This window comes from Garra rufa, chromosome 1 (genome assembly GCF_049309525.1).
Source record: "Garra rufa chromosome 1, GarRuf1.0, whole genome shotgun sequence".
Lineage (NCBI taxonomy): Eukaryota > Metazoa > Chordata > Actinopteri > Cypriniformes > Cyprinidae > Garra > Garra rufa.
The window spans coordinates 105,104,765-105,130,540 of NC_133361.1; the positions used below are offsets into that span (position 1 = coordinate 105,104,765).

The 25,776-nt window shown below is 38.8% G+C and overlaps 2 long non-coding RNA genes and 10 other non-coding genes across 12 annotated transcripts; 11 read left to right on the plus strand and 1 right to left on the minus strand.

The window, feature by feature from the left end:
* Positions 1-12,478: 12,478 nt before the first annotated feature.
* LOC141326271 (uncharacterized) lies at positions 12,479-13,421 on the minus strand. The gene is made up of 2 exons (XR_012353866.1): positions 13,342-13,421; positions 12,479-12,928 (listed from the first exon to the last, which is right to left on the minus strand). It is a non-coding gene; the product is annotated as an uncharacterized lncRNA (long non-coding RNA).
* A 3,691-nt stretch (positions 13,422-17,112) lies between these two features.
* On the plus strand, positions 17,113-17,188 carry trnat-cgu (transfer RNA threonine (anticodon CGU)). Its single transcript has one exon. It is a non-coding gene; the product is annotated as a tRNA-Thr (tRNA).
* Positions 17,189-17,592: 404 nt separating this feature from the next.
* On the plus strand, positions 17,593-17,666 carry trnat-ugu (transfer RNA threonine (anticodon UGU)). The gene has a single exon. It is a non-coding gene; the product is annotated as a tRNA-Thr (tRNA).
* Positions 17,667-17,861: 195 nt separating this feature from the next.
* On the plus strand, positions 17,862-17,951 carry trnar-ucu (transfer RNA arginine (anticodon UCU)). Its single transcript is given in 2 exon segments — positions 17,862-17,898; positions 17,916-17,951. It is a non-coding gene; the product is annotated as a tRNA-Arg (tRNA).
* A 260-nt stretch (positions 17,952-18,211) lies between these two features.
* On the plus strand, positions 18,212-18,285 carry trnat-agu (transfer RNA threonine (anticodon AGU)). The gene has a single exon. It is a non-coding gene; the product is annotated as a tRNA-Thr (tRNA).
* A 700-nt stretch (positions 18,286-18,985) lies between these two features.
* Positions 18,986-19,104, plus strand: LOC141300750 (5S ribosomal RNA). Its single transcript, XR_012342032.1, has one exon. It is a non-coding gene; the product is annotated as a 5S ribosomal RNA (ribosomal RNA).
* Positions 19,105-19,857: 753 nt separating this feature from the next.
* Positions 19,858-19,976, plus strand: LOC141294979 (5S ribosomal RNA). The gene has a single exon (XR_012340993.1). It is a non-coding gene; the product is annotated as a 5S ribosomal RNA (ribosomal RNA).
* An 84-nt stretch (positions 19,977-20,060) lies between these two features.
* On the plus strand, positions 20,061-20,179 carry LOC141318636 (5S ribosomal RNA). The gene has a single exon (XR_012352940.1). It is a non-coding gene; the product is annotated as a 5S ribosomal RNA (ribosomal RNA).
* A 752-nt stretch (positions 20,180-20,931) lies between these two features.
* On the plus strand, positions 20,932-21,050 carry LOC141300763 (5S ribosomal RNA). The gene has a single exon (XR_012342035.1). It is a non-coding gene; the product is annotated as a 5S ribosomal RNA (ribosomal RNA).
* A 753-nt stretch (positions 21,051-21,803) lies between these two features.
* LOC141300771 (5S ribosomal RNA) lies at positions 21,804-21,922 on the plus strand. Its single transcript, XR_012342036.1, has one exon. It is a non-coding gene; the product is annotated as a 5S ribosomal RNA (ribosomal RNA).
* Positions 21,923-22,006: 84 nt separating this feature from the next.
* LOC141317774 (5S ribosomal RNA) lies at positions 22,007-22,125 on the plus strand. Its single transcript, XR_012352131.1, has one exon. It is a non-coding gene; the product is annotated as a 5S ribosomal RNA (ribosomal RNA).
* Positions 22,126-23,386: 1,261 nt separating this feature from the next.
* LOC141326279 (uncharacterized) lies at positions 23,387-25,487 on the plus strand. Its single transcript, XR_012353867.1, has 4 exons — positions 23,387-24,235; positions 24,326-24,377; positions 24,791-24,884; positions 25,379-25,487. It is a non-coding gene; the product is annotated as an uncharacterized lncRNA (long non-coding RNA).
* The last annotated feature ends 289 nt before the right edge of the window (positions 25,488-25,776 follow it).

The following is a 25,776-nucleotide window of genomic DNA, read 5'->3' on the forward strand; positions in this document are numbered from 1 at the left end:
TAGGGAACAGTTCGATTATTCCCAAAAATATTTATTAATACTTCTTAAAATTCCAGTACATTATTTTGTTTCTATTTTATTAACTCTAGGTTACACAGCCTTTCGAACTTGTGGGGATGGATCTGATAGGCAAATTGGCTTTGACAGACAATGGTAACCAGTACATCTGTGTTATCATTGATTATATGACCAAGTGGCCCCAGGCTTATCCCCTCAAGTCAAAGTCTGCCAGGGAGGTTGCAGATTGCCTGTTAAAATTTGTCCATCAGTTTGAGGCACCAAAGAGAGTCCTCACAGACCAGGGAAAAGAGTTTGTAAACTCAGTAAGTCATACATATTGACACACAAAAAATGAAACTCTTAAGCCCGAAGAAAAAAGTAAAAACAAAATAAACAAAAACAGCTTAGATCTTTACATTTTTAAGAGCATTAAAAATAATGTTGAAAAAAATATATATTTCATCTAAAAGTTATGCTAGGCCCTTGGTTAAGGACATTAGGACTCGATTTATTTATCTATCTATCTATCTATCTATCTATCTATCTATAGACATGATTGAACATACATAGGCAAAAGTAATTGAACTGAAAATACACAAATACATTTTTAGGTTTTCAAGATTTCTTTTTTTTCTTTCTTTTTTTTTTTTTTTTTTACAAAACTTTGTATAAAGATGCTTGTCAACTATAACAGAATTGTACAATATAGAATTTTCCTTCTGCAAAATGTATAATCAAAATCTAATTAGCATATTACTTTGTTTTTGTGGCAACATATAAAGAAAAAAAGAAGTGTAATAATGGGAGTAGTAATTGACAAGATTTTCATAGTAATATATAATATTTCATAGAATACTGAAACATAATTTACTTTCCTATTTTTAGTTGTTTATCCTAAAATGCATAATAAGCATGCTTTTAGTCCCGATTGTTAGCATTGCTGGTGCTGGAGAGATGACTGAATAAGATGTAGAAAAAAATTATCTATTTTAATGACTTCTGAACTGAAATTCCATAACATTTTCCTGAGATTGATTGATTTATGACACTCAATTTAAAATGTTTTATTTAAATAATAATTAGATAAAAAAGTTCGTTGAGACAAACTTTAGGTTGGCATAAGAAGTTTTTAAAGTTTAAAAAGTTTTAAGTTTGAACGTTTTCAGTCAGAAATAGTTTGAAGTTTAAAGTAGTTTTAAAGCTCAAAGTTTGTTAGACAGACAGAGACAGACAGACAGACAGACAGACAGACGGATAGGTAGTTTGAAAGTTAAAACTGGTTTGAAGTTTAAAGTAGTTTAAAAAGCTTGAAGTTAGATGCTAATGTTCTAAGAGTGGTTGCTAGGGTGTTTCTATGTGGTTTCTAGGGTACTCTGTGTGGTTGCTAGGGTGTTGCTATGCAGTTGCTATGGTACCCAGGGTGGTGGCTAGGGTGTTGCTATGCAGTTCCTAGGGCGCACGGGTGGTTGCTAGGGTGTTGCTATGTCATTGCTAGGGTACCTGGGTGGTTGCTAAGGTTTTGATAGGTGGTTGCTAGGGTGCCCAGGGTGGTTGCTAGGGTGTTGCTATGCGGTTGCTAGGGTACCCAGAGCGGTTACTTGCATGTTTCTAGAGTGCTGCTAGCATGATTAGCAAGTTGGTAGCATGATTCTAGCATGTTTGTAGCATGATTAGCATATTGGTAGCATGGTTTAAATAGATAGATAGATAGATAGATAGATAGATAGATAGATAGATAGATAGATAGATAGATAGATAGATAGATAGATATAGATAGAAGTTTGATTGAGTCTCAAAGGATTCTGGGATTTTTGGCAGTTGGAGTTTGAAAAGTCTTGGCTCATTTGAACATTCCGTCAATGTAAGTCTATGTGATTTTCCCCAGTTTTAATCGTTATTTTTAGGAAAACCGTAGATTAAGCAAAGAAAAGATATAGCAACTCAAGTCAGACCAGACTGAAGATCTGTCAGCCTTAAGGTTATCTATAAGCTAGTGTACTTCAAAACAAAGACAAAATTCGTGTTTACAAGATATGGGCATTCAAAAAGTCTCGTCACTTCCGCCAATATGAATCAAGGATTTTGATGATATCACCGTGCACTTCAGTTTCTCATCAAACGTTCTGTCCAATCAAATGCTCTCTAGAGTCCGTAGTGCCCCCCCCCACCCCCCCCTACACAGAGATGCAATAACCTGGAGCAGATCATATATGCTCAAATGTGCTTTCGGCATGTATTAAACTACACAGCCTCAGCATGATTATGATCACTATTTGGTTTAACAAAGAGTTTCATATTGAATCTGTGTGGGGATTTATTAGTCTGTGGCTGTCATAACCTTAAATGCGGCTTTACCGAGCTCAACGGCTCTGGCCCGAGCAGATATAAATGGAACGCTATTGGCTATTCAAAATTAGTGGGTGGGGCTGGGCGATATGTTTTTGTTTCAGTTAAAAGTACGTCACCACATAGAAGAACGCTGCGTGTTTCAAGGCACTTCAGTGGACCTTTAAATAGAATATCAGTAAATTGGCTTTCTCAAGCCAACTTAATACGTTTAAATAGAATATCAGTAAGTTGGCTTTCTCAAGACTACTTAATAAGTTTGAATAGAATCATTAAGTTGGCTCTCTCAAGCCAACCTAATTAATAAATATTATCATATTTCAATAAAATTGTTACTAAATTAATTTCAGACATTTTTGAAGACTATGATAGGGAGTGTTCCTGATGAAACATCCAAACATTTGTTATCTTTGAAAAGGTTCTTAATTGCCTAATAACAAATGATTAAACATTTTTTAAATACACACATGTTTCATATATTGATATTTGTTTTCATATTTATTTTCCCTGAGAATTTTAATAAACTGTTTTTTTCTTATAAAATTGCAGCTGAACAGTCATATCTGCACAGTCCTTAATATCAAAAGGTCATTGTGCGCACCATACCATCCACAGACCAATGGCCTTGTGGAAAGAATGAATGCGACAATACAGAGGTATAAACAATATTTATTCTAATTCTCTTCACTGACCAGAGTCTTGCCAAGAACAGGATGATAATTCCCTTGCTGTTTCCTGCATATGCCATTTTATGTATTTCTACAAGTAAAGCATGATGATAGAAATGTGAGAATACACATAATGAATATGGACTCATTGAATACAACATTATTTGGTAACACTTTATAATAACTACACACTGAGTCATTAGTTAAGCATTGGTAAATAGTTAACTAATCATTTCTAAAGCATTATTCCTACATTAATAGACATTTGCAAGCAGTTCATAAATACAGCTATAATTGCTCTATTCTTGTTTTATAAGCATCTGTATAATATGCTTGATAATTGTATTTTCATACTTTATTAAGGATCATTTGATCATTTCTAAATTATGCTTTACATTATTTACAAACCGCTTAGTTAGTAGATGTAAGTGGTTCAGGAGATCATTTAGAAAGTGTTAGTCAACAATTTGAATGCACATTTATACATCTTATGAATGCTTTAATAACACATATTGTTACTGTAACTCATAATTAATTCAGGCAGTTATTAAACATTTACTAGCTGTCAGTTAATGGTTTTTGTGAGCTCATGTAAAGTGAGGACTATTTATGCCTTGTAAAATGTTAACAAAAGTCGTTCTCTTGTTCTTTTAGCATAGCTTAGCATAGATCATTGAATCCTATGAGACAATATAGCATAGGAGAACGGCTGAATGGATTTCAAAATGTTAAAACTCAGCTTATTAACACTTTATAAGGCATAAATAGTCCTCACTTTAGATGAGCTCACAAAAACTATTAACTGACAGCTAGTAAATGTTTAATAACTGCCTGAATGAATGATAAGAAAATGTGTTATTAAAGCATTTATTAACACAATGACTAACTGTTGCTATATGTCTGAATAATAAGATGTTTAAATGTGCATTCAAATAGTTTACTAACACTTTCTAAATGATCTCCTGAACCACTTACAACTATTAACTAACCGGTTTGTAAATAATGTAATGCTTAATTTAGAAATGATCAACTGATCCTTAAAAAAGTACGAAAATACAATTATTAAACATATTATACAGATGCTTATAAAACAAGAATAGAGCATTTATAGCTGTATTTATAAACTGCTTAAACATGTCTATTAATGTAGGAATAATGCTTTATAAATGATTAATTAACTATTTACCAATGTTTTACTAATGACTCATAGTGTTTGGTTATTATAAAGTGTTACCCATTATTTAAGCTATTTAAAATGTCTACCAGATGCTTGAATGTAAAGGCACTTTCCTAATTGCTTTGAAACTGAAAATAATGTAATTATATTGGCAGATCTCTTTGCAAGCTTGTCAAAGACAAGCCCAGTGACTGGGACAAGCACCTTGATGCTGTAATGTTTGGGCTTAGAACTAAACGTCAGATGACAACAAAGTTCTCGCCATACTATTTGATGTTTGGAAGAGAGGCCCGTTACCCATCGGAAATACCTGAAGTTTACCAGGTAACTGCAGATTCTTAACATTATTCAAATAATTATCATTAATGATAAGTAAGAAGCACTTTTAAACAGTATTGTCCTGCATTTTTTTAGATTGACAAGAGTGTGGAGGGCACATTGTCGATTGAGGAAATGACAGAATCGGCAATTGCTATCAGTGAGGCTTTAACTGAGGCTCATATAAACACCAGAGCCTCACAGGAAAGGATTAGGCGACAAACCAAAGACAAGAAAGGCCTGAAAAAATTTAAAGTTGGGGACCGAGTGTGGAGGAAAAATATAAGGAGTCAGCAAAGAAAGGGTGGCAAACTGGAAGCAAACTTTCTTGGCCCATACACAATAACTTTATTGGAAGACAAAAGTGCCGACCTGGTAGATGAGAGGGGTGTAACATTCCCAAAAATAAATGTTGACCATTTGAAGCTACATGTTGAGGAATTACCCCGCATCCCACATAAACTAAAGTCTTCATCTCAATCAGCTTCAGTTCCTGTGGCCTTTGAATCCCCTGCCTCACCTGCATCTGCACCGCCGGTGTCTCCAGGTCCCGCCTCACCGGTGTCTCCAGGCCCCGCCTCACCGATATCTGCACCACCGGTCCCTCCAGGCCCTGCCTCACCAGTGTCTCCAGGCCCTGCCTCACCGATATCTGCACCACCGGTCCCTCCAGGCCCTGCCTCACCAGTGTCTCCAGGCCCTGCCTCACCGATATCTGCACCACCGGTCCCTCCAGGCCCTGCCCCACCAGTGTCTCCAGGCCCTGCCTCACCGATATCTGCACCACTGGTCCCTCCAGGCCCTGCCTCACTGGTGTCTCCAGGCCCTGACTCACCTGCATCTGTACCGCCGGTGCCTCCAGGCCCCGCCTCACCGATATCTGCACCACCGATCCCTCCAGGCCCTGCCTCACCGGTGTCTCCAGGCCTTGCCTTGCCGGTGTCTCCAGGCCCCGCCTCGCCGGTGTCTCCAGGCCCTGCCTCACCAGTGTCTGCACCGCTGGTGTCTCCAGGCCCCACCTCACCGGTGTCTCCAGGCCCCCCCTCGCCGGTGTCTCCAGGCCCCGCCGCGCCGGTGTCTCCAGGCCCCGCCTCGCCGGTGTCTCCAGGCCCCCCCTCGCCGGTGTCTCCAGGCCCCGCCGCGCCGGTGTCTCCAGGCCCCGCCTCGCCGGTGTCTCCAGGCCCCCCCTCGCCGGTGTCTCCAGGCCCCGCCTCGCCGGTGTCTCCAGGCCCCCCCTCGCCGGTGTCTCCAGGCCCCGCCTCGCCGGTGTCTCCAGGCCCTGCCTCACCAGTGTCTGCACCGCTGGTGTCTCCAGGCCCCACCTCACCGGTGTCTCCAGGCCCCCCCTCGCCGGTGTCTCCAGGCCCCGCCGCGCCGGTGTCTCCAGGCCCCGCCTCGCCGGTGTCTCCAGGCCCCCCCTCGCCGGTGTCTCCAGGCCCCGCCGCGCCGGTGTCTCCAGGCCCCGCCTCGCCGGTGTCTCCAGGCCCCCCCTCGCCGGTGTCTCCAGGCCCCGCCTCGCTTGTATCTCGAACATCGGTCAATGTGATCTCTTCAGCCCCCTCTTCACCTGAATCTCCAAAATCAGTAAATGTGGTCTCTTCAGCCCCCTCTTCACCTGCATCTGCACCACAAGTCCATGTTACAACATCCTCAGGAGTTGTGACTTCATCAGGGCCCAGCTCTTCAGATACAGAATCGCGTATGTACTTAAACAACAATTTTGACTGTTATATTTTTATTTGACAGTTGGGGAATGAAATATAAAAAATAATACAATAGTAACATCTTTATTTACCTATTGTGAGTGCACCAAATCATAATTTAAGATAGACAATTAACCTCAATTGTGATCTTTTTCCAGTGTTTCATATTCTGTCTTGACAGGACTTTGCATTGTTTTGTTTCTCTTTGATATTTTACAGGTGTCAAAGAAATCTGGGGAGGAAAAGGTTTATATGTGCTGATCTCCAAAATAGGGCCATTTAAATTGTTTTACTCGGACATTCAGCGAACTGCACCCACACAGTATTTTGAAAGTGAGGTGAGTTGACCCTTTAAGAAATAAAAATTCATTTTGGAAAATTTGAGCTGAGCTCTATTTTTAATGAGTTTAATCAATTTAACTTATTTTAAATTAATACTTTTTATATGTACAAAATGTCTATTGATAACAGTAGCTTTGTTTATGTTTGTAAAATGTTTGTCAAATTTAAGTTTGAATTTACCATTATTTTGTTTAGTGTTTAAACATACATCCAAATTTCAACACAAAATTAAAAATGTCCATTTACGGGGTCATCAGACTGCAGTGTCCTGCAGAGTTTAGCTCCAACTTGCCTCAACACACCTGCCTGGACATTTCAATTATAGCTAGAAAGACACTGATGAGCTACTTCAGGGGCCGGTTGCATAAACATAGCCATTATCTTAAGACTGTGTCTAAGAATAAGCCTGACCAACTAAAGTCAGTGGGGAAAGACTGTTGCATAAAATGAGTACATGGTTGTCTCTAGTAAGACAGTCTAATTTGCACTGCATTGTGGGAAAAGTAAGACGCTGAACAGCTTAAATAAAATGGCCGACAGTGGGCGCTCATTGCAGTTTTCCTTTGCTGAAAATATTTGCATATTGGAGGAATACAATGCTGCAAAATCGATTTTAATGAACAAATTTAGCGATTACAAACAATGAAAAAACACAAGGCTTGGTCCACAATAACAGATAAAGTTAATAGTATAAATCCTAAAAGTCTACGCTGTTTAAAAATCTGTCACAGCTGACAGTTGGTTTCCATGGCAACATAGATTGTAAGGAAAAGTTAGCCATGGGGTAATCAGTCTAACTTTTTGGTCTTAAATTAGACCAGTCTAAGATTTTATGCAACTGGCTTACAAAGTAAAGACCCGTCTTAAAGAAAAAAATTAGATGACTAACTTGTAAGACCAGTCTTAAACAGTTTTATGCAACCGGCCCCTGGTGTGTTTGATTTAAGTTGGAGCTAACTCTACAGAACACCGGCCCTCCAGGACCGAACTTGGTGACCTCTGATCTGAAGGGAACATTAAACATAATTAACAGCTTACCACTGTATAAATATTTTTCATCTAAACTAACATGTCTTCATTTATTCCTCTAAGGTCATGAATGCTTACATGCACCATTTGGTGCACAAATACAACAAGCATGCAACAAAAAAGGCTGTGTGCATTGACTCATTTGAAATGAGCAACATCTGGCAATATAAAACACCAAAGGTCAAGGTTAGTAGACAACATTTGCAGCTTACTGTATAAATGTGTCATTAACACAGATGTAGTTCTGTAGTGATCTTTACACAAAGGTGAAACACAGTCACATCCATCCAGACTCAGCTGAAAAGGCTTATTTCATTTATTGGTGTAGCGAATTTAGCTCAAAGAGGTAAATTTCTATAAAGAATTATGAATGAATTTAGGAATGAATGATGCATATATATAGCGCTTTCATTGTGTATTGCCGTACTCCCAAAGCGCTTTACAATCAAATGGTGGATCTCTCCTTAACCACCACCAGTGTGCAGCATCCACTTGGATGATGCGTCGACAGCCACAGTACAACAGCGCCGGTGCGCTCACCACACACCAGCTACAGGTGGAGAGGAGAGAGTTAGGGAGCCAATTCAATGAATGGGGATTATCAGGAGGCCATGATTGATTAGGGCCAGTGGAGGGAATTTGGCCTGGACACCGGGGTTACACCCCTACTCTTTATGAGAAGTGCAATGGGATTTTTTGTGACCACAAAGAGTCAGGACCTCGGTTTAACGTCTCACCCGAAGGACAGTGCCTTTTACAGTATAGTGTCTCCGTCACTATACTGGGGCATTAGGACCCACATAGACCACAGGGTGAGCACCCCCTGCTGGCCTCACTAACACCTCTTCCAACAGCAACCTAGTTTTCCCAGGAGGTCTCCCATCCAGGTACTGACCATGCTCAGCCCTGCTTAGCTTCAGTGAGCAACCGGTTTTGGGCTGCAGGGTGATATGGCTGTGGCACTTACAATTAATTATGATGAATTACAATTATTTAGGCAAGCCGCCAGTGGTAACTGTATGGGGGGAAATTTTTTCTTGACTAATCTGTTCGTCTAGCAAACAGGGTAATTTTATATCAACTCTAAGCAATGATATTTTCTTGGCCACAAACAAAAAACATTCTTACAGTATTAATGTATAAGAGCATGTAGCTTGATCGGAAATCATGAAGGGACATTAATTAGAAAGGCAGAATCAGAGATTCATGTAATTTGTGCACAAGAGTTTTATTAACTAATAACTAACCCATGACTAATCTAAACAAACAAACATACAATCACTCATACATGTAATGTGGGAAGAAGTAGGAGGATGGCTAGAAAGGAACAGGTGTGTGAGGCTGAGCTGACCATCTGAAAGAACCATCGGTTTCTAATCCAGAGTAATGTATATGATAGCTTACACAAAACCTCTGTTTAGTGGAAGGAAAGATACTTGTATCTGAAAGAAAGTCTCGTGGAGCCTCTGAAGAAGTCCTGGATGGTTCCATTTGATGGCCGAAATTGCAATTTCTTTAAACTCCGAGGTTGTTCTTGACTGTTGACGTTAGGAGAGTTCTTTCTCCTGAGTAAGCAGTTCTGAGGAACTGCAGGCCGCACTTCAGAGATGGGGATCCAGAGACGGCCAGGAGTGAAGAGAGAGAGATATCTGATTGTGGTCAGTTTCATGATGATAAGTTCCATGGTTGAGTGAAATTAACTCCAGTGGTATTAGTCTGGGCATGGACTCATGGAGGCCCTCCACACAGGCAGCAATCAAGATTTTTCATAAGAGCCAGGACGAACAGATTAATCGATGGCGATGTAATCCCGCTACAGGTACTACTGGCGGGTGATATAAATAATTGTGATTAATCAAAATTAATTGTAATTATTTATATACATTTCTCTTTTGAGCTAAATTCGCTATACATGTGTACCGGGATTGGGTATTCATACTAGAAAAACTACTGGTAAAACTACTAGAGATTCTTTAAACTCTAATATGTTACATGTGTATCAACATATAATATGCAGCATATTTTAGATCATCAAAGTACGAATTCAGAGATGCCAAACATGACACGTGTGGTTATACTACATAATATTTCTATCTATATCTATAGTAACACATGTATAAAAACATTACACAATACAAACGACAAGATACATAAACCGCAATAATATACACAATGATTTGAGGATTTATGTTTATTCATAGGATTTTTTGTTATCAGATAGTTGCCTTGGCAACTGAGCGCTTCAGATTGTTGGTCTCATTGGGAGCTGTTTCCAGAATGCCAACCTATAGTTGGCTGGTTGGTTTAAAAGATTATTTTTTTATTGTAACAAATAACTATGTCTGATTCGTCCAGATGCTACATTGGTCAGAAGTCACAAAAATCTGTGCAGAATATGTGCCCTGTTTATTTTAGATTTCAGTTAGTCTGACTTATCATCACTTGATTTGGTTCAAAATAATTTAGAATATCTAAAATAAGCATGGCTTGTTTTGGTAAACTTGTTTTATGAAATAGCCCCCTGATTTCATAAAGACACAAAAACATCTTTCCTTTCCAAAAAAAAAAAAAGGGTCACACTTTATATTAGGTGGCCTTAACTATTATGTACTTACATCAAAAAATAAGTAGAATGTATTTAATGTGGCCATCTTGCATTGCAAAACACTTTTGCTTCTATTAAGGTGGGATATGGGTAAGGTTAGGGACAGGTTTGGTGGTATAGATAGGTTTAAGGGTGGGTTAGGGTGTAAGGGATGGGTCAACAGTAGTTATTACAGAAATTAATTACAAATGTAATTACATAATGGTTTAAAAAAAAAGATAAGTACAATGTAATAACATGTATGTACACAATAGGTACATTGTACCAAATGATTAATTAAAATGTAAGTGCATAGTTATTAAGGCCACCTAATGTAAAGTGGGACCAAAAAAAAAAAAAATTATAATAATAAAAATAGACCATAAATAGACATTATACCAAGGTACTTGTTATGGCTTCTCATTTGTATACATAAATTATTATATAATTCAAATTCAAAAGGAAATCTTCATTCATACCAAGAGGGTGTAAACTTTTAACATAAAAATCCCAATACTTGTGCATTTAGTGTTGCATTTATTTTAACTGAAATTCCAGATGGATCCAATGACATTCAAGTTCATTTTTGGGGTCATTAATGAGCATCAGCACTGGACTCTGACGGTACTGTTTATGTTTTATAAGCTTATATTTCAGGCTACAATAGTTTTTTTGCATGTAATGTTTTGTTGTAATAATTTTCGATTGTCTTAATTAAGATTATGATTCCACAAGAGAACAGGGCTCTGTATCTGGATCCTCTAGGGGAGGCCCTAACTAATGTTCAGAAATGTGAGAATGTAACAAGGTAAATCAAAAGTTTAACCATAATCTCTTAAAGTTATTAAGGTGTTTCTTAATATTCAGTTTCATTTAATAAATTAAAGATTTTCATTGCCATGTGTACCTTTGTACAATTACAGGTCCTTCATGCAACAGAAGGGCTACAATTTGCCCAATTGGACATGTGGTACGTTGTCACATTCTTGCCAAAAGGATGGCAGTTCCTGTGGACCTTTTGTATTGAAAGTAAGCTAAATAGATCATAATGTCATAAATTACTTTCTTACCTTAGTGTAGCACCAGATGTAAACATTAATTAAAATGATCATACTGATTGGTAAATAGATAATAGCGATCCTTATATTTAGTTTTTTTTTAACTATTGAAATTAATGATGACTTAAAAATGACAAATATTACAACGAGATGTTAGGAAAAGTGTTACTGCTGACAACGTAAGTTAAAAGGGATTTCTTATGATGACTAATAGTTACAAGAATGTTTAGAATTCCTTCACTTGTATTTTATTAAAGGACAGCTTTTAACCATCTAGTGAATACTAATAAATAAATAAACAGATAAATAAAGATATATAAAGATACAATTTTGTTTTGCAGTGAACTAAACATTTGAACAAATTTGACAACCACTTGGAAAACCCTTTGACAATTTCTGTGGTCTTCTAACAGCTGTTGACATATGTTGGATAATGTAAAATATCAGTTAGCTGAACCAGTCATTTGGAGAAATGCCATTCCACCCACGGTCCACAACAAATGCAACCTGTGCTTTTCACAACATAATTTTTATTATATAGTAACCCATTGCTAACTTATGACACATTGTTTACATTACAAACCATATCATTCTAAATGACACAATCCCTGTTCTATTTTAGTTTGCAGAATGTTTCTTAAATGATGAGCCACTTCAGTTTCCCACATCTGAAAAAAGTGTGGTTGCCCTCAGAATGAGCATAGCTGCTTGTCTCCTGCAGAACACTGGTAAGAGATATTAGTGCTTGTTTCAAAATACATTCAAATCTTTTAATTAGTTATATATCCATTGTTAACCTAACCATTTATCTATAAAACACAAAAATGTGATTTATATGCCTGTAAATATACCTATGATAACCCTGTTTATCCTGCTTCTGCATGATATCTGCCTAGCTAACCTCAAGAACCTGTGCCACCTGTGTGGGAACAGAAGCAGTTTTCAAAAAGTGACCAACTGGGTAAGAATTCCAAAAATAATGTTGTACTTTATCAAACATTTATTTGAAATTGCTTTCTCAATGAAATATGACAATTTTAATAAGTATTATTTGAAATTAACTACAGAAATACTTGAAAATATTTGTTTGTCAACATGTTTAGATTGGCTGTGATGTGTGCCCACGCTGGTTCCACTGCCACTGTGTCAAGCGCACAAGGAAAATAAAAAGTTACATCTGCCCCGTATGTGCAACATGATGTGCGACACTATGTGATGTGGAACACTATGCAAATTAAAAATAAAACACTTAATGATTTTCCCGTGTCAATTTATTCAATATAGAACAGTTAAAAGTAAATTGATTAGGATAACTGGCAAAAGACCAGTAAAATTACATCAATCAGGTTTGTGTATGAGTCTGTGAAAGAGAGCATCAGTGTTAGTGACAAATGAAAGTAGTGTTAGCCTGAAATCTGTTCTAAATTGTTTTTTTTTTAGTTTATTTAACTAAGGGACAATATAGCCAGAGTCTGCAATAATAGTCTTTCTGAAGTGTTTGCCAAGAAAAAAAAACTTTCCAGAGCACAGAAAAAACAGCAGTACACTGAGCCTATTAAACAGTACAATAAAATACAGAGAGTGCGTACTGTACATGATTGCATGCGCAATGTGCTTGCAGAAATGTGAATTTGTTTTTGTACAGATTTCCATAGATGTCAGACTAGACTCATTCTGGAGACACTTGTCCTCCAGTAGAATATCTGCAGAAAAGCACAAGTGTTTAGATTCAATAATAAGCATTTAACAGGAGGGGATATGATTTTGGCAGCACTGCCGAATTCTTACCCCCCTCCATGATTTTCAGTTTGCTGCTTGAAAGACCCATAAAAGTCATTCAGAAGACACGTGTCCTCCTGTAGAATAACAGCAGAAAAGCACAAGTGTTTAGATTCAATAATAAGCATTTAACAGGAGGGGATATGATTTTGGCAGCACTGCCGAATTCTTACCCCCCTCCATGATTTTCAGTTTAGTGAGCAAAAGACCCATAAAAGTCGTTCAGAATACACCTGTCCTCCAGTAGAATAACTGCAGAAAAGCACAAGTGTTTAGATTCAATAATAAGCATTTAACAGTAGGGGATATGATTTTGGCAGCACTGCCGAATTCTTACCCCCCTCCATGATTTTCAGTTTAGTGAGCAAAAGACCCATAAAAGTCATTCAGAAGACACCTGTCCTCCAGTAGAATAACTGCAGAAAAGCACAAGTGTTTAGATTCAATAATAAGCATTTAACAGTAGGGGATATGATTTTGGCAGCACTGCCGAATTCTTACCCCCTCCATGATTTTCAGTTTAGTGAGCAAAAGACCCATAAAAGTCATTCAGAAGACACGTGTCCTCCAGTAGAATATCTGCAGAAAAGCACAAGTGTTTAGATTCAATAATAAGCATTTAACAGTAGGGGATATGATTTTGGCAGCACTGCCGAATTCTTACCCCCTCCATGATTTTCAGTTTAGTGAGCAAAAGACCCATAAAAGTCATTCAGAAGACACCTGTCCTCCAGTAGAATAACTGCAGAAAAGCACAAGTGTTTAGATTCAATAATAAGCATTTAACAGAAGGGGATATGATTTTGGCAGTACTGCCGAATTCTTACCCCCCTCCATGATTTTCAGTTTGCTGCTTGAAAGACCCATAAAAGTCATTCAGAAGACACGTGTCCTCCAGTAGAATAACTGCAGAAAAGCACAAGTGTTTAGATTCAATAATAAGCATTTAACAGTAGGGGATATGATTTTGGCAGCACTGCCGAATTCTTACCCCCCCTCCATGATTTTCAGTTTAGTGAGCAAAAGACCCATAAAAGTCATTCAGAAGACACCTGTCCTCCAGTAGAATAACTGCAGAAAAGCACAAGTGTTTAGATTCAATAATAAGCATTTAACAGTAGGGGATATGATTTTGGCAGCACTGCCGAATTCTTACCCCCCTCCATGATTTTCAGTTTAGTGAGCAAAAGACCCATAAAAGTCATTCAGAAGACACCTGTCCTCCAGTAGAATAACTGCAGAAAAGCACAAGTGTTTAGATTCAATAATAAGCATTTAACAGTAGGGGATATGATTTTGGCAGTACTGCCGAATTCTTACCCCCCTCCATGATTTTCAGTTTGCTGCTTGAAAGACCCATAAAAGTCATTCAGAAGACACCTGTCCTCCAGTAGAATAACTGCAGAAAAGCACAAGTGTTTAGATTCAATAATAAGCATTTAACAGTAGGGGATATGATTTTGGCAGCACTGACGAATTCTTACCCCCCTCCATGATTTTCAGTTTGCTGCTTGAAAGACCCATAAAAGTCATTCAGAAGACACGTGTCCTCCAGTAGAATAACTGCAGAAAAGCACAAGTGTTTAGATTCAATAATAAGCATTTAACAGGAGGGGATATGATTTTGGCAGCACTGCCGAATTCTTACCCCCCTCCATGATTTTCAGTTTAGTGAGCAAAAGACCCATAAAAGTCGTTCAGAATACACCTGTCCTCCAGTAGAATAACTGCAGAAAAGCACAAGTGTTTAGATTCAATAATAAGCATTTAACAGTAGGGGATATGATTTTGGCAGCACTGCCGAATTCTTACCCCCCTCCATGATTTTCAGTTTAGTGAGCAAAAGACCCATAAAAGTCATTCAGAAGACACCTGTCCTCCAGTAGAATAACTGCAGAAAAGCACAAGTGTTTAGATTCAATAATAAGCATTTAACAGTAGGGGATATGATTTTGGCAGCACTGCCGAATTCTTACCCCCCTCCATGATTTTCAGTTTAGTGAGCAAAAGACCCATAAAAGTCATTCAGAAGACACCTGTCCTCCAGTAGAATAACTGCAGAAAAGCACAAGTGTTTAGATTCAATAATAAGCATTTAACAGAAGGGGATATGATTTTGGCAGTACTGCCGAATTCTTACCCCCCTCCATGATTTTCAGTTTGCTGCTTGAAAGACCCATAAAAGTCATTCAGAAGACACGTGTCCTCCAGTAGAATAACTGCAGAAAAGCACAAGTGTTTAGATTCAATAATAAGCATTTAACAGTAGGGGATATGATTTTGGCAGCACTGCCGAATTCTTACCCCCCTCCATGATTTTCAGTTTAGTGAGCAAAAGACCCATAAAAGTCATTCAGAAGACACCTGTCCTCCAGTAGAATAACTGCAGAAAAGCACAAGTGTTTAGATTCAATAATAAGCATTTAACAGTAGGGGATATGATTTTGGCAGCACTGCCGAATTCTTACCCCCCTCCATGATTTTCAGTTTAGTGAGCAAAAGACCCATAAAAGTCATTCAGAAGACACCTGTCCTCCAGTAGAATAACTGCAGAAAAGCACAAGTGTTTAGATTCAATAATAAGCATTTAACAGTAGGGGATATGATTTTGGCAGTACTGCCGAATTCTTACCCCCCTCCATGATTTTCAGTTTGCTGCTTGAAAGACCCATAAAAGTCATTCAGAAGACACGTGTCCTCCAGTAGAATAACTGCAGAAAAGCACAAGTGTTTAGATTCAATAATAAGCATTTAACAGTAGGGGATATGATTTTGGCAGCACTGCCGAATTCTTACCCCCCTCCATGATTTTCAGTTTAGTGAGCAAAAGACCCATAAAAGTCGTTCAGAAGACACCTGTCCTCCAGTAGAATAACTGCAGAAAAGCACAAGTGTTTAGATTCAATAATAAGCATTTAACAGTAGGGGATATGATTTTGGCAGCACTGCCGAATTCTTACCCCCCCTCCATGATTTTCAGTTTGCTGCTTGAAAGACCCATAAAAGTCATTCAGAAGACACGTGTCCTCCAGCAGAATATCTGCAGAAAAGCACAAGTGTTTAGATTCAATAATAAGCATTTAACAGTAGGGGATATGATTTTGGCAGCACTGCCGAATTCTTACCCCCCTCCATGATTTTCAGTTTAGTGAGCAAAAGACCCATAAAAGTCATTCAGAAGTAGGGCTGGGCAATTTGGCTTAGAATCAAAATCTCGATTAATTGAACATTTTAACCCGATTACGATTAATGAACGATTATTTTATTTATTAATAAAATTATATTTAATTATATTTATATAATATTTATTTTTTGCCCTCATAGTTCACTGACAAGTTTTGTACAGTAAATATGTTCACATATTACAAGCGAGAGATTTTTGGATGAAGGGTGCATTACTTGATTTTAAAATAATTTAAGGAAACACACTATCTACGATCTATGATTATTAATTGAACATCAGTGTTGAACAACAGAAATTAAAGCAAGCATTGCTTAAAACGAAAAGTCACATTTTTCTTAAATTAGTGAAAATAAATAACTTGCACTATTGGAAACAAAATAAATAATTTTCAATGTTTTTCATATTAAAAGTAGAACATAAGCAGTATCTCCTCTAAATAAAATTACCCTTGTATATCCTGTAAATACTTTTTACTGTATAAATACTGTTTAAGCTCTCCATCGACATGTCGGCGGAATAACGGAACGGAGCGCTAATGTTTTTTAAAGGGAAAGTAATTGAAATAATCGTCCTGGAAAAATTTGAACGATTATAGGTTCTGAATGTCGATTTCGATTATTTTTCGATTAATTGCCCAGCCCTAGGTTTGAGTACCACCAGAGTCGTGCTTTTTGGCATTTTTTTAAGACCGTTCTGCGCAGCATTGCCCTCGGACAGCAGAAACCGTTTTGAGGCCTCCTGTTCTCAGCGTACGTTGATTTAAAAAAAAAGGCAATCATATTTAAAAGGTAGCAAAACATGCCCAAGAGCCAATTCAGTGAGGTATGGCAATCACTGTCTCGCATCAAGTGGAGGCAGCAGGAAGTTCATATTGTTGATTCATGCATTCTCTGAGCCACCCTCCCCACACCTAACATGCGGGGTGGCGCCGTGGCTTAGTTGGTTAAAGCTCCTGTCTCGTAAACAGGAGATCCTGGGTTCAAATCCCAGCAGCGTTCCAGTCGAGCAAGCGCAAGCTTTTTCGAAAGCGACCCGCAAACAGGGATAGCGAGTGATTAATTTTGCAAACCGCCCCGACTCAGTTGTTGGCAAACGCCTTAAAGCTGTCCAGCGCACGGTCAGCCAACCCCTGGCCGCTTCTCTGGGAGCCTGGATCGTCTGAGTCGCCCTCCCGGAGGGCGATTGTGCGGCCAGGCTAGTCTAGTAAACAGGAGATCCTGCGTTTGAATCCCAGCGATGCCTTTGGTTGCACGCCACAATACAGCCGAGCTCGTGCTTTACCAAAAAACGGATGGCGAAAGGGGACACAGAGGAGCTTGAGGACAGCGGGCAGTTTCTCCTGCAACATTACCCTCGCACCTGCTTTTGAATAATATAATTCAAGCTAACTTTCACCACCAAGGTGGCGCCGTGGCTTAGCTGGTCAAAGCGCCTGTCTTGTAAACAGGAGATCCTGGGTTCGAATCCCAGCGGTGCCTTTCCCTCTGGTGGCTGTCTCTGGCCTCGCTGTTGCATGGGAGACCTTGACAACACTCTGTGTTTTTGAACCGTGCCTCAATTGTGCAAAGACCTGAGGATCTGTCTTTCTGCCCACACAGCGTGCCTCTTGGCCTAGCTGGACGGGCACAAATCTGTAAGTAAAGGCCCCAGTGGCCCAAACTGGCATACAAACGGGCTCTGTGGCGCAATGGATAGCGCATTGGACTTCTAGACTGCCAGATGAGGCCATTCAAAGGTTGTGGGTTCGAGTCCCACCAGAGTCGTGCTTTTTGTCATTTTGTTTAGCCCATACTGCGCAGTGTTGCCCTCGGACAGCAGAAACCATTTTGAGGCCTCCTGTTCTCAGCGTACATTGATTTAAAAAAAAAAGGCAATCATATTTAAAAGGTAGCAAAACATGCCCAAGAGCCAATTCAGTGAGGTATGGCAATCACTGTCTCGCATCAAGTGGAGGCAGCAGGAAGTTCATATTGTTGATTCATGCATCCTCTGAGCCACCCTCCCCACACCTAACATGCGGGGTGGCGCCGTGGCTTAGTTGGTTAAAGCGCCTGTCTAGTAAACAGGAGATCCTAGGTTCAAATCCCAGCGGTGCCTTGTAGACGGCAGCTTGGATCTTTTTGCTCTCCCTTGGACCTGAGGCCCTTACAGTGCCTCTGCCTTTCAAACGACACTGCAATTATGCATTTTAAGTGAGTGTGTGTCTTTAAAAAATGGATGGTTGGCCTGCCATGTGACTAGACACATGACAGGAAGCAGGAAGTACAACTGTATAAGAGAGCAGCATGACAAACAAAGGACAGTCACCAAACTGTTGGATTGAGGAGTTGCTAATTTTAGAGCTCACCTTTCCATTCACCACCTGCAAACTTTGGATTACACTTTCTGTGGATTGTATATACACCGGTGGACACTCACATTGGACTTATCAACACACTGGGATTCTTGGACTGTTTTTAGGGTATGGACAAATGAACTGTATTCTTTTAACAGCGTTTACCTCATTTTATCGTGTTGTTTTAAAGTCTTTTATGTGAACCTTGTAAATAAACCAAATCTATTTAAACCAATCTTCTTTTATGTCTCATTCTTTTAACCACTAGTCATCTCTCACAGTTAAATCTGACCCCATTTTAGTCTTGTAACTCAGCCGATAAGGCCGATTGTTACACTTGGATGGGAGACCGCCTGGGAATACCAGGTGCTGTAAGCTTTTGCCTTTTCTTCACTATTTATATAATATGCTGGCTTTTACGGAGGCTGATCTTTAAATAGCCCACTTTTTGGAGCAGCCCTCGCTTACGGCCATACCGCGCTGAGAGCGCCCGATCTCGTCTGATCTCGGAAGCTAAGCAGCGTCGGGCCTGCTTAGTACTTGGATGGGAGACCGCCTGGGAATACCAGGTGCTGTAAGCTTTTGCCTTTTCTTCACTATTTATATAATATGCTGGCTTTTAGAAAGACGTGTTTTACCGCTCTATTTATTACAATCATTTAAATGTATTATAGAGTTTTAAGTGTTTTACATGTTTTTTAGGCCATTTTATTACTCTTAACATTTTAAGTGAGTGTGTGTCTTTAAAAAATGGATGGTTGGCCTGCCATGTGACTAGACACATGACAGAAAGCAGGAAGTACAACTGTATAAGAGAGCAGCATGACAAACAAAGGACAGTCACCAAACTGTTGGATTGAGGAGTTGCTAATTTTAGAGCTCACCTTTCCATTCACCACCTGCAAACTTTGGATTACACTTTCTGTGGATTGTATATACACCGGTGGACACTCACATTGGACTTATCAACACACTGGGATTCTTGGACTGTTTTTAGGGTATGGACAAATGAACTGTATTCTTTTAACAGCGTTTACCTCGTTTTATCGTGTTGTTTTAAAGTCTTTTATGTGAACCTTGTAAATAAACCAAATCTATTTAAACCAATCTTCTTTTATGTCTCATTCTTTTAACCACTAGTCATCTCTCACAGTTAAATCTGACCCCATTTTAGTCTTGTAACTCGGCCGATAAGGCCGATTGTTACACTTGGATGGGAGACCGCCTGGGAATACCAGGTGCTGTAAGCTTTTGCCTTTTCTTCACTATTTATATAATATGCTGGCTTTTACGGAGGCTGATCTTTAAATGGCCCACTTTTTGGAGCAACCCTCGCTTACGGCCATACCGCGCTGAGAGCGCCCGATCTCGTCTGATCTCGGAAGCTAAGCAGCGTCGGGCCTGTTTAGTACTTGGATGGGAGACCGCCTGGGAATACCAGGTGCTGTAAGCTTTTGCCTTTTCTTCACTATTTATATAATATGCTGGCTTTTACGGAGGCTGATCTTTAAATAGCCCACTTTTTGGAGCAGCCCTCACTTACGGCCATACCGCGCTGAGAGCGCCCGATCTCGTCTGATCTCGGAAGCTAAGCAGCGTCGGGCCTGCTTAGTACTTGGATGGGAGACCGCCTGGGAATACCAGGTGCTGTAATCTTTTGCCTTTTCTTCACTATTTATATAATATGCTGGCTTTTAGAAAGACGTGTTTTACCGCTCTATTTATTACAATCATTTAAATGTATTATAGAGTTTTAAGTGTTTTACATATTTTTTAGGCCATTTTATTACTCTTAACATTTTAAGTGAGTGTGTGTCTTTAAAAAATGGATGGTTGGCCTGCCATGTGACTAGACACATGACAGGAAGCAGGAAGTACAACTGTATAAGAGAGCAGCATGACAAACAAAGGACAGTCACCAAACTGTTGGATTGAGGAGTTGCTAATTTTAGAGCTCACCTTTCCATTCACCACCTGCAAACTTTGGATTACACTTTCTGTGGATTGTATATACACCGGTGGACACTCACATTGGACTTATCAACACACTGGGATTCTTGGACTGTTTTTAGGGTATGGACAAATGAACTGTATTCTTTTAACAGCGTTTACCTCATTTTATCGTGTTGTTTTAAAGTCTTTCATGTGAACCTTGTAAATAAACCAAATCTATTTAAACCAATCTTCTTTTATGTCTCATTCTTTTAACCACTAGTCATCTCTCACAGTTAAATCTGACCCCATTTTAGTCTTGTAACTCGGCCGATAAGGCCGATTGTTACACTTGGATGGGAGACCGCCTGGAAAACCAGGTGCTGTAAGCTTTTGCCTTTTCTTCACTATTTATATAATATGCTGGCTTTTACGGAGGCTGATCTTTAAATAGCCCACTTTTTGGAGCAGCCCTCGCTTACGGCCATACCGCGCTGAGAGCGCCCGATCTCGTCTGATCTCGGAAGCTAAGCAGCGTCGGGCCTGCTTAGTACTTGGATGGGAGACCGCCTGGGAATACCAGGTGCTGTAAGCTTTTGCCTTTTCTTCACTATTTATATAATATGCTGGCTTTTAGAAAGACGTGTTTTACCGCTCTATTTATTACAATCATTTAAATGTATTATAGAGTTTTAAGTGTTTTACATGTTTTTTAGGCCCTTTTATTACTCTTAACATTTTAAGTGAGTGTGTGTCTTTAAAAAATGGATGGTTGGCCTGCCATGTGACTAGACACATGACAGAAAGCAGGAAGTACAACTGTATAAGAGAGCAGCATGACAAACAAAGGACAGTCACCAAACTGTTGGATTGAGGAGTTGCTAATTTTAGAGCTCACCTTTCCATTCACCACCTACAAACTTTGGATTACACTTTCTGTGGATTGTATATACACCGGTGGACACTCACATTGGACTTATCAACACACTGGGATTCTTGGACTGTTTTTAGGGTATGGACAAATGAACTGTATTCTTTTAACAGCGTTTACCTCGTTTTATCGTGTTGTTTTAAAGTCTTTTATGTGAACCTTGTAAATAAACCAAATCTATTTAAACCAATCTTCTTTTATGTCTCATTCTTTTAACCACTAGTCATCTCTCACAGTTAAATCTGACCCCATTTTAGTCTTGTAACTCGGCCGATAAGGCCGATTGTTACACTTGGATGGGAGACCGCCTGGGAATACCAGGTGCTGTAAGCTTTTGCCTTTTCTTCACTATTTATATAATATGCTGGCTTTTACGGAGGCTGATCTTTAAATGGCCAACTTTTTGGAGCAGCCCTCGCTTACGGCCATACCGCGCTGAGAGCGCCCGATCTCGTCTGATCTCGGAAGCTAAGCAGCGTCGGGCCTGCTTAGTACTTGGATGGGAGACCGCCTGGGAATACCAGGTGCTGTAAGCTTTTGCCTTTTCTTCACTATTTATATAATATGCTGGCTTTTACGGAGGCTGATCTTTAAATAGCCCACTTTTTGGAGCAGCCCTCGCTTACGGCCATACCGTGCTGAGAGCGCCCGATCTCGTCTGATCTCGGAAGCTAAGCAGCGTCGGGCCTGCTTAGTACTTGGGTGGGAGACCGCCTGGGAATACCAGGTGCTGTAAGCTTTTGCCTTTTCTTCACTATTTATATAATATGCTGGCTTTTAGAAAGACGTGTTTTACCGCTCTATTTATTACAATCATTTAAATGTATTATAGAGTTTTAAGTGTTTTACATGTTTTTTAGGCCCTTTTATTACTCTTAACATTTTAAGTGAGTGTGTGTCTTTAAAAAATGGATGGTTGGCCTGCCATGTGACTAGACACATGACAGGAAGCAGGAAGTACAACTGTATAAGAGAGCAGCATGACAAACAAAGGACAGTCACCAAACTGTTGGATTGAGGAGTTGCTAATTTTAGAGCTCACCTTTCCATTCACCACCTGCAAACTTTGGATTACACTTTCTGTGGATTGTATATACACCGGTGGACACTCACATTGGACTTATCAACACACTGGGATTCTTGGACTGTTTTTAGGGTATGGACAAATGAACTGTATTCTTTTAACAGCGTTTACCTCGTTTTATCGTGTTGTTTTAAAGTCTTTTATGTGAACCTTGTAAATAAACCAAATCTATTTAAACCAATCTTCTTTTATGTTATGGAGCCAGAATGGTGACTTTAAAATTTGGCATCAAAGATTAAAACTGGCATTGAAAACAAAAGCAGAACTGAACAAGGAAACATTGGCATTGAAACATTTGTATTGAAACCAGTTGTATTGGCATTGAAACAAGTATTGGTACTGAAAAAAGAAAATAATTAAAATCTTACAATCTTATTCTTTCATTTTATTGGGATTTATTAGTATTTTTCAATGACAATCTTCAGATTTTTTCTTTATGTCACTCTTTTTCAGTGACAGATTTTTTTTTACAATGTCAGTTTTTTTTCACTGTCACGGATTTCAGTTTCAACTTTCTGTCACTGTTTTGGCGTGGAGAGGGGAGGGGTCTGAGGGGAGGGGTAAGTAGAGCGTAATTTGCATATAATTTGCATGTCGGCATACTGAAGAAGTAGGCCTACGTCACTTTACTGGAACCTGCCGTCAGCTCTGAAGCTTCTGGCGCACTCAAAAAAGTCAACTAGCCACTTATTTGATTTGCAAAAATACAAATATACAATATATAATATATACAATAACAAATATGTCTGATTAATACGATTATAACGAGTTTACTTCTGTTAAATGATTGATTCTTGTTAGTTGTGTATCAACAACTCTCTCTGATGAGTCACTGCGCATGCTCAGCACTGCGACGGTCACGGAATCACGTGGGTACAGACGGCTGAAGAAGAGGAGTTGTGTGCGCGCCAGCGGTTTGAACTGCTGCGTTTAAACGTTCTTCATCCTTGATATTGAGGGTAAGTACTTTATTGATATAATGTACCAGTTTGCACTTAGTAACATGGGATAATAAGTAATTACACACTGTAGCGATGTTTCAAAGTAGGCTTATGTAAATTTCGTTGTTTTTGTCGATACAAGTTTCACCTTAACGTTAATATATCCGCTACAATTTGTGCATTTCTGTCACAATTCAATGCTAACCACGCCTAACTATTAACTACATAACCTACGTTAAACCTGAAGTCTACCCCAACGTTGGGAGAGGAAAACTGGAGGAAAGAATGCACAGTCGAACACACTATGCACTCGTTTTTTTTCTGTTTGTACGTTAATGTATACTAATGCTATTTATACGCTTTACTTTTACGTAACTTAAATTGTAAGTCTTAAATCCCCAATTGTAAGTCGCTTTGGATAAAAGCGTCTGCTAAATGAATAAATGTAAATGTAATGTAACTTGTCCTCTGTTGAATCAGTGTGCACTTCTCATCGCTCTTTTCTGTCTAGCTAACGTTAATAGAGCTGTTTTGGTTTGTTTTTCTTGAGTTCCGAAATGTTACATATTGCTACCCAGTTTATTGAATACAGTTTGCAAAAAATTGTCAAGTACAATCTATAATGCAGTCGACCATATATATTAAATGTCCTAACAAATTGCAATTAAAGTTATGATTGAATAGGTTTGCATGGTTTTATTCGGGAAATATAGTATATAACTTGTATACACTTTGTTTGTTTTGTTTTTCACAGCAGAAAAAAAAATACATCACAATGTATAGCTGTCCCCATTCTCTTCTGGTGTGAACCTCAGCTTTACATGGTAAGTCGTTTTTTTTTTTTAACACTCACATACACTAATGTATAACTAACTATCCTTGAATACTGAACTTATCTTTTCTTTCTCTTTCAGTGACATGTACTGTATGTGGCAGTGCAGGAAGTGTTGCAAAGGAGAGTTTTAGGTACAAATTACTTAAGCATTATAAACTAAACATTGCTTTGGAAGCGGCAGTCATTATGTTTGTGTACAGTAGTCAACATTTGAAGTGGAATAAAACCTTTAATAAAATTTGGGTCACACTTTATATTAGGTGGCCTTCACTACTATGTACTTGCATTATAAAATAAGTACAATGTACTTATTGTGGTCATTGTATTGCAAAACACTTGCTTCTATTAAGGTGGGATATGGGTAAGGTTAGGGACAGGTTTGGTGTTAAGGTTGAAATTTTGCATGCACATTGAAGACATGGGCAGGACTTAAAACCCATGTGTATAGAGTTCACCTGTTACATTCTACACAGACAGTAACACGTTCAGTACTCTTAAGCTGTGCTGCCACTGAAGTTGATGTAATCTTGTCTCCTCCCTACAGGACGACACTGTACCATACCAGAGAAGCCTGTGTTATCAAGTCTCTGTGCATCTACTTGAATGAAGACCCTGAAAAACTAATCAAGGGGTATTTGGTGAGTCTTTGAGAAAATAATTTCAAAAGCCATTCTGTACTTGGGTCATGTTTTTCCCTGTTTGCTACAACAAAAATGTGACATGAGAGAACACTTAACTTTGTCAAATAATTGACCTGGACAGAAAACTATACTTGCATGTTTTTTTTTTTTTTTCATTGGAGTGCTTTATATTCTATGGTGGTTATAATGTTTTAGCCGCCTAAGTAATTTTAAATATGGTTGGCAGATAAATTATAACTTTTTTTAATATAATGCACTGCAATAACACACCAGCACCCACTGTGACCTCAATAATAAACAGAAGAATTATCACTTTTCTGACAGTTTCAACTTAAAAACTGAGAAATTATAACCTCTGATTCACATCAGAGCTCCTGTATTGGATTTAAGTTTACTTTAAAGGTGTCATTAATAAAGTGGCCAGTAAGTGTATAAGCAATTCTTGTAATAATTATTTTTGTTTGTGATCTTTTATGTGTTTCGCCCCACAGGATTCAGACATCGAGTCAAAATGTACCATGGAGCAAACTGTAGCAGGAGTGTTTGTCATACTGAAGGAGGGAACACCTCCTAACAATGACCCACAGGACATTGGTCTCCTAAATGAAGGTGTGGAAGTCAGGCTTGTGCTGTTATTTGGACTGATATGCTGTTTGAATCCTGTTTTACAAACACTCAAATTGGAGACTTAAAGTGAAGAAAGCAGTTTAAACTTATTTGTATGTGTATGTTAAAACTGAATGAAAAAATAAAAATGTTAAATTGTTTGCATGTTTTATGTGGTTCTTCTGTAGATGTAATGTTTTGGTTCTTAGATCTTTCACTTAAAACAAATCTAATTGAAACAACAAGATGGGTATTAATGAAAGTACCAAAACTATACATGAAC